A 9,360-nucleotide genomic window follows, 5' to 3' on the forward strand; every position below is an offset into this window, starting at 1 on the left:
AGTAGAATTCACGTTGGGCTCATTTTTTCCCTCCTTGCCTTATTATTTGTTGGAGTGGAGTGAGGGAAGTGGTTAAAAAAAATGGTGTCACTTTTTTATTCATCACTATAAAGTTTGCCCAGTTTAGATCCCTTTGTTTTGCCAATGGACTTGGTCCCAGGGTTGTAAGTGGCTTTAAGATTAGACATATATAGTTGTACGGCTAAGAGGAGGAAGGGAAAACCACAGCTTCAAGTGTGATTTCCCCTTCTGCCCATGTTGAGTGGTGTGGTTACACCCGGTCCTGCAGCCTTCATGATTCTTTTCCTTATTCAAAGTCATGTGACTTCCCAGCATTGATGTGTGCTGTGGTAAGGAATATTTCTGGAAAAAGTCAAGAAACAGGAATGAGGAAGACATCATGAACCCCACAGAGGAGCACAACTTTTCAATGTTAGAATGAATTTGAAGAGATTGAGAAACAGAATTCAGAAAATTAATCACAGGACTATCAAAAGCAATCAGCGGCAAATACATGAACTGAAGAAAACCACACATGATATGAATGAAAATTTTTCCATTATTTAAGATTTAAAGAGAAATTGAAATATTAGAAATGATGAATGCAGGCCAGCGCCGCGGCTCACTAGGCTAATCCTCCGCCTTGCGGCACCGGCACACCGGGTTCTAGTTCTGGTCGGGGCGCCGGATTCTGTCCCAGTTGCCCCTCTTCCAGGCCAGCTCTCTGCTGTGGCCCGGGAGTGCAGTGGAGGATGGCCCAAGTGCTTGGGCCCTGCACCCCATGGGAGACCAGGAGAAGCACCTGGCTCCTGCCTTCGGATCAGCGTGGTGTGCCGGCCGCAGCAGCCATTGGAGGGTGAACCAATGGCAAAAGAAGACCTTTCTCTCACTGTCCACTCTGCCTGTCAAAAAAAAAAAAAAAAAAAAAAAAGAAGAAGAAGTGAATGCAGTAGATCAAATACAAAAATGCAATAGAAAGCCTTAACAGCAGATGTGGCAAAGCTGAAGAAAGAATATCTGAACTAGAAGACAAATCTTTGGAAATCTTATGGTTAAAAAAAAAAAAAATCCTTAAAAACAGTGTTGGAGATGCATGGAACACAATCTAATGACCCAATGTACTAAGATCTTCAGTTAACTTTGTACAAATAAGATTATACTAAATAAGGAGTTCAACAAATAGTATGAAAAATTGTTCCTCGACAGTTGGGACAAGGACTGTTCAAAGTCATCTCAAAGTGTCAGTTTCATTTCTATAGGTTACCTTTTAGGTGCCTTATTACCACAGATAGGGGAGAACATATTGTATTCCTCCCTGCTCCCCCCCCCCTTTTTTTTTCCTCAGAAACTTTTTATTTAAGGCACACAAACTTCATGCATTTCATAAATACAACTTTAAGGAACATAGTGATTTTTCCCACTGTACCTGCCATCCCACCCACACACGCATCTGTCTTCCTCCTCCTCTTCCCACTCTTTTTTACTGAGATCTATTTTTTTTTTTTTTTTGACAGGCAGAGTGGACAGTGAGAGAGAGAGACAGAGAGAAAGGTCTTCCTTTTGCCGTTGGTTCACCCTCCAATGGCCGCCACAGCCGGCGCGCTGTGGCCGGTGCACCGCGCTGATCCGATGGCAGGAGCCAGGTACTTATCCTGGTCTCCCATGGGGTGCAGGGCCCAAGGACTTGGGCCATCCTCCACTGCACTCCCTGGCCACAGCAGAGAGCTGGCCTGGAAGAGGGGCAACTGGGACAGAATCCAGCACCCCGACCGGGACTAGAACCCAGTGTGCCGGCGCCGCAAGGTGGAGGATTAGCCTAGTGAGCCGCGGTGCTGGCCTTGAGATCTATTTTCAATTGACTTTATACACATGATTAACTCTCTTAGGAGTTCAACAAATAGTATGGGGAAAAAAAAACGGTCAAAGGCTATTCAAGTCATTGATTCTCAAAATGTCAATTTCACTTCTAGCAATTGCCTTTTAGGTTCTCTGTTGGGGTCAGGGAGAACATAGGGTATTTGTCCTTTTGAGACTGACTTATTTCACTAAGTATATTTTCCAGTTGCATCCATTTTGTTGCAAATGACAGGATTTCTTTTCTTTTTTTCTTCTAAAGTGCTGTATAGTATTCCATGATGTACATAGCCCATTATTTCTTTATCCAGTTTTCAGTTGATGGGCATTTGGGTTGATTCCATGTTTAGCTATTGTGAATTGAATTGCAATAAACATGGAGGTACAGATAACTTTCATATGCTGATTTCATTTCCTTTGGGTAGATTCTCAAGAGAGTGGGATGGCTGGGTTGTATGGTAGGTCTATATTCAGATTTTTGAAGTTTCTGCATACTGTCTTCCACAGTGGCTATACCAGTTTACAGTCAAACCAACAGTGGATTAGGGTACCTTTTTCTTCACATTTTTGCCAGCATTTGTTCATTGATTTCTGTATGAAAGCCATTCTGATGGGTGTGAGGTGAAATCTTATTGTGGTTTTGATTTACATTTCCCTAATGGTTAGTGATCCTGAACATTTTTTCATGTGTCTGTTGGCCATTTGGATTTCCTCTTTTGAAAAATGTCTGTTTAAGTCCTTTTCCCATTCCTTAACTGGGTTGTTTTGTTGTTGAGTTTCTTGAGCACTTTATATATTGTGGATATGAATCCTTTATCATTTGCATAGTTTGCAGATATTTTCTCCATTCTGTCATTTGCCTCTTTGCTGAGTGCTGTTTTTTTTTGTTTGTTTGTTTGTTTTTGTTTTTTTTTTTTTTTGTAAGATTTATTTATTTGAATATCAGTTACAGAGAGGGAGAGACAGAGACCTTCCATCCTTTGGTTCACTCCCCAGATGTCTGCAATGACCAGAGCTGGGCCATATCAAATCCAGAATCCAGGAGCTTTTTGCAAGTTTCTCATGTGGTGCCAGGGGCCTAAACACTTGGTCCATCTTCCACTGCTCTTTGCAGGCCATTAGCAGGGAGCTGGATTGGAAGTGGAGCAGCTGGGACACCAACCAGCACCCATGTGGGATGTTCATATCATGGATGGCAGCTTTACCCACTACACCACAATGCCAGCCCCAGCCATAGGTTTTTGGTGTTTTGAAGCAGAGTCTTAACTGGCCCCTTGTATGGTCTGTATTAGTTTCCTGTTACTACTGTAAGGAATTATCATGAGTTTAGTAGGTTAGAGCAAGACAAATTTATACTCCTGCAGTACTGGAGGTCAGAAGTCTAGAATGGGTCTAGAGGACTGCTTTTCCAGAGGCTTTAGGGAAAAATCTGTTTCTTTGATTTTTGCAGCATCTCTTGCATTCATTGGCTCTTGGGCCCTTCTTCCATCTTCAGAGTGCATCACCTACACTCTGCTTTCTATCACCAAATCACCAGTGTGGTGATGACTGTCTTTCCTGCTTCCTTCTCTTATGAGGACCCTTGTGGTTACACTGAACTCATACATATAATCCAGGATAATCTTCCCAGCTCAAGGTCGTTGAATTAGTCATCTGTGCAAAGTCCTCCCCCCTCCCCAGAAACTTTTTAAGGCATTAAAAACTTTTTTATGATTTATTTTATTTGAGTTACAGAGAGAGGTAGAGACAGAGAGAGAGAGGTCTTCCACCCACTGGTTCACTCCCCAGATGGCCACAATGGCCAGAGCTGCACTGATCCAAAGTCAGGAGCCAGGATATTCTTCTGGGTCTCTCAAGAGGGTGCAGGGGCCCAAGGACTTGGGCCATCTTCTACTGCTGTCCCATGCCATAGCACAGAGATGGATTGGAAGAGGAGGAGCTGGGACTAGAACCAGCACCCACATGGGATGCTGGTGCTTCAGGCCAGGAGTTTAACCCACTGTGCCACAGCGCCAGCCCTAAGGCATACAAACTTCATGTATTTCATATATACACTAGGAACATAGTGATTCTTCCCAATGTAACCACCATCCCACCCACACTCTCACTTCTCTTCCTCCTTTCTCTCCTATTCCCATTCTTATTTTTTACTAAGATCTATTTATAATTACATATATACACATATGATTAACTATACTAAGAATTCAACAAGTAGTATGGAAAGAAAAGTTCCTCAACAGTTGAGATGAGTGCTATTCAAGGTCACCATATCTCCAAGTGTCAATTTCACTTCTTTAGATTACCTTTTATGTGCTCTATTACATTAGATCAGGGAGAATATATGGTGTGTGTTTGGGACTGGCTTCTCTCACTAAGTATGTTTTCTAGTTTCATACATTTAGTTGCAAATGTTAGGTTTTCATTTTACCACTGTGTAGTAATTCTATGGTGTACATATCCCATAATTTCTTTATCCTGTCTTTAGTTGATAGACATTTGGGTTTATTCCATACTTTAGCTACTATGAATTGAGCTGCAATAAAAAGGGGGTACAGATAACTCTTTCATATGCTGATTTCATTTCTCATGGGTAAACTTTAATGGAGTGGGATGGCTGGGATATATGGTAGATCTATATTCAGCTTTCTGAGATATCTCCATGCTGTCTTCCTCAGTAGTTGTACCAGTTTACATCCCCACCAACAGTGGATTAGGGTATCTTCCCCCCACATCCTCACCAGCATTTGTTGTTTGTTGATTTCTGTATGAAAGCCATTCTAACTGAGGTGAGGTGAAACCTTATTGTGGATTTGATTTGCATCTTCCTGACAGTGATCCTGAACATTTTTTCTGTTGGCCATTTGGATTTCCTCTTTTGAGGTACAAAACAAAGGTGGAGGTATCATAATACAAAAACAGATGGATAGACCAATGGAACAGAATAGAAACAACAGAAATCAAATATCTACAACCAACTTAGTATTTGATCAAGGAGCTAAAACCAATTCCTGGAACAAGGACAGTCTATTCAACAAATGGTGCTGGGAAAACTGGATTTCCACCTGCAGAAGTATGAAGCAAGATACCTACCTTACGCTTTATACAAAAATCCACTCAACATGGGTTAAAGATCTAAATCTATGACCTAACACCATCAAATTATTAGAGAACATCGGAGCAACCCTGCAAGATATTGGCACAGGTAAAGATTTCTTAGAAAAGTCACCAGAGGCATGAACAGTCAAAGCCAAAATTAACAATTGCTATTACATCAAACAGAAGTATCTGTATGGCAAAAGAAACAGGAAAGTGAAGAGCCAACTGACAAAATGGAGAAATTATTTGCAAACTATGCAACTGATAAGGGATTAATAACCAGAATCTACAAAGAGATCAAGAAACTCCACAACAATAAACAACCCACTTAAGAGATGGGCCAAGGACCTTAACAGACATTTTTCAAAAGAGGAAATCCAAATGGCCAACAGACACATGAAAAAAGGTTCAGGATCACTAGCAATCAGGGAAATGCAAATCAAAACCACAATGAGGTTTCACTTCACCCCAGTTAAAATGGGTTTTATACAGAAATCTACAAACAACAAATGCTGGCAAGGATGTGGGGGAAAGGCACACTAATCCACTGTTGGTGGGAATGCAAACTGGTAAAGCCACTATGGAAGACAGTTTGGAGATACCTCAGAAATCTGAGTATATCCCTACTGTACGACCCAGCCATTCCACTCCTAGGAATTTACCCAAGGTAAATTAAATCAGCAAATAAAGAGCTATCTGCATCTACATATTTATTGCAGCTCAATTCACAAGAGCTAAGATATGAAATTAACCTAAATGCCCATCAATGGAAGACTGGATAAAGAAATTATGGGATATGTACTCTCTCTGAAATACTACACAGTGGTAAAACAACAAATGAAATCCAGTTATTTGCAACAAATGTAGGAATCTGGAAAACATCATGTTGAGTGAAATAGGCCAGTCCAAAAGGGACAAATATATGTTCTCCCTGATCTGTGATAACTAACTGAGCCCCTAAAATTAAACCTGTAGAAGTGAAATGGACACTATGAGAAGCAATGACTTGATCAGCCCTTGTCCTGACTGTCGAGGAACAGCTTACCATTTTATTCTTTTAGTATTTTAGTATTTTTAGTATTTTCTTTTTCTACTTAACACCATTGGTTGAACTCTTAACAGAATTATTCTTAGATGTTTAAATCCAATTGAAAATTTATCCCTGTTAAAAATAAGAGAGGGAGGAGATGTACAGTTTGGCACATGTTCCCTCAGACTTACCCCTAAGGGTAAAGCTAAAAACCTGCCATGGGACTCCAAATCCCATTAAGTTGGAAGGTACCAATGCCATCTTACTAGTTAAAGTGATCATTTTAAGTGTGTAACTGATGGTAAAGATAGGATTAAGTGTCAAAGGGATCACATAAATAAGACCAAGTGTCTGCTAATAATAATATAATTAAAAAGGAGAAAATTGTCCAACATGGGAAGCAGGCCACACAGCAGACTCATAGAATGACAAATGACCTAAACAGTACTCTGGCTTCAGAATCAGCCCTTAAGGCATTTGGATCTGGCTGATGAGCCCAGGCATGGAAAGCCAAGACACTCTGGGGGGGAAAAAAACAAACAAACAAACAAAAAAACCCACTAAATGAAAGATCTCTGCGAGTGAGATCCCAGTGGAAAGAACGGGGCCATCAAAGGAGGTACCTTTCTCTGAAGGGAGGAGAGGACTTCCACTTTGATTATGGCCTGGACTCAAGAGGCTTCCATAGTCTTGGCAGCTCATGACAATAGCCTCGGGTGATTACTGACATCATAAATAAGTGTCAATTTTTAAATCAACAGCAGGAGTTACTGTGCACTTTATCCACATGTAGGACTTCTGAACATAAACAGTTGTACTATGAGAATTAACGGTAAAACTAGTCTTAAAACAATACTTTATATTTTGTGTATCTGTGTGGGTGTAAACTGCTGAAATCTTTACTTAGTATACAGTTATTTGTATATAAAAATAATTAACAATGAATCTTAAGAATGGAATGGGAGAGGGAATAGGAAGTGGGACAGGAGTGGGGGTGGGATGGAGGGTATAGGGGGGAAGAACTGCTATATTCCAAAAGCTGTACCTTTGAAATTTATATTTATTAAAAGCTTTCTAAAAAAAAAAAAAAAAACCTGAGGAGGAAAAACTGCCTTCATCGATATAATGGAGGATTGTGAGCAGTTTATTAACATCAGTGAGCTCAGTGGGAGTCATTTCCTGAGACTGAACCCTGAGCCTAGGTTTCTTAAAATATTTATAGGTTCTTCAGCCTCATACTTTAACTGTTACAGCATTGGTGGGGTTAAATTGCAGCCTGTGACTGAGGCCCATACTTCCAATGGTTGATGGTTCTATAAAAGATACCTGGGGCAGATTTTTTTTAACTTTTATTTAATAAATATAAATTTCCAAAGTACAGTTTATGAATTACAATGGCTTTCCCCCTGTAAGTTCTTTTTTTTTTTATTTAATAAATGCGAATTTACAAAGTGCAACTTTTGTATTGTTGTGGCTCCTCGCCACAACCTCCCTCCCTCCCGTGGCCCTCCCCTTTCCCACTCCCTCTCCCATCCTGCCCTTCATCGAGTTTCATTTTCAATCACCTTCATATACAGAAGATCAACTTAGTATACACTAAGCAAGGATTTCAACAGGCTGCACTCACACAACCGCACAAGGTATAGGGCATTGTTCGACTAGTAGTGTTGTTTTTAAGTTTCATAGTAAAAAACATTAAGGACAGAGATCCTACATGGGGAGCATGTACTCAGTGACTCCCGTTGTTGATTTAACAATTGGCAATCTTATTTATGACGTCAGCAATCACCTGAGACTCTTGCTATGAGTTGTCTAGGCTATGGAAGCCCCTTGAGTTCACAAACTCTGAATTTGTTTAGTCAAGGCCATATCACAGTGGAGGTTCCTTCCTCCCTTCAGAGAAAGGTGCCTCCCTCCTTGATGGCCTGTTCCTTCTGCTGGGGTCTTGTTCACCAGGATCTTTCATTTAGATTGTTTTTTGCCACCATGTCATGGCTTTCCTTGCCTGTGAGACTCTCATGGACCTTTTAGTCAGATCCAAATGTCCCAAGGGTTGATTCTGAGGCCGGAGTGCTGTTTAGGGCATTTGCCATTCTATGAGTCTGCTGTGTGTCCTGCTTCCCTGACAGGATCATACTCTCCCTTTTAATTTTATCCTTCATTGTTTGCTTACACTGGTCTTATTTGTGAAATCTCTTCGACACTTACCCTATCTTTTTGATCGGTTGTGTATTTATACTTATCACTTTACCAAGTGTGCTGGCATTGGTACCTGCCTCCTTGGTAAGGTTGAGTTGAAATCCCCTGGCACATTTCTAGTTCCACCATTGGAGGTAAGTCCGAGTGAGCATGTGCCGTCCTATATATCTCCTCCATCTCTCATTCCCACTCCTGTGTTTAACAGATATCACTTTTCTGTTAATTTTAAACACCTAAGAATGGATGTGCATTGATTGCAGAGTTCAACCAGTGGTCTTGTGTAGAGCAAACAGAGCAACAACAAGAAAAACAACAACAAAAATACTAAAGGAACAAAATAGTAAGTTGTTCCTCAACAGTCTAGACAAGGGCTGCTCATGTCATTGTCTCTCATAGTGTCCATTTCACTTCAATGGGTATCGTTTTAGATGCTCATTTACTTGCCATCGATCAGAGAGAACATATGATATTTGTCCCTTTTGGACTGGCTTATTTCACTCAGCATGATGTTTTCCAGCTTCTTCCATTTTGTTGTAAGTGCCCGGATTTCATTGTTTTTTACTGCTGTATAGTGTTCCATAGAGTACATATCCCATAGTTTCTTTATCCAGTCATCCGTTGATGGACATTTAGGTTGATTCCATGTCTTAGCTATAGTGAATTGAGCTGCAACAAATATTGAGGTGCAAATGGCTCTTTTTTTCTCCCCTTTAATTCCATTTGGGTATATTCCAAGGAGTGGGATGGCTGGGTCCTGTGGTAGTGCTATATTCAGGTTTCTGAGGATTCTTCAGACTGTCTTCCATAGTGGCTTCACCAGTTTGCATTCCCACCAACAGTGGGTTAGTGTCCCTTTTTCCCCACATCCTCGCCAGCATCTGTTGTTGGTTGATTTCTGTATGTAAGCCAATCTAACTGGAGTGAGGTGAAACCTCATTGTTGTGGTGAGCAACTCAGACTAGACTGTTACTCGAATTAAGACTTATTCTATGCATCTGCTTTCCCACAATATGGCGCTGGGAGAGGAGGAAACAGCTTCTACACAGCTGCCTCCAGTTCAACCAATAAACTGTAGGACCTGCTCCTGATTGCAGGAGAGCAGCGTGCTCGGCGTGTGGGTAGCAGAGTTGGGATTGGTGGAAGAGGACTATAAAGGAGGAGAGAGACAACATGCACCAGGA

This window comes from Oryctolagus cuniculus, chromosome 5 (assembly GCF_051225735.1).
Source record: "Oryctolagus cuniculus isolate XC-2025 breed Fujian yellow rabbit chromosome 5, ASM5122573v1, whole genome shotgun sequence".
Lineage (NCBI taxonomy): Eukaryota > Metazoa > Chordata > Mammalia > Lagomorpha > Leporidae > Oryctolagus > Oryctolagus cuniculus.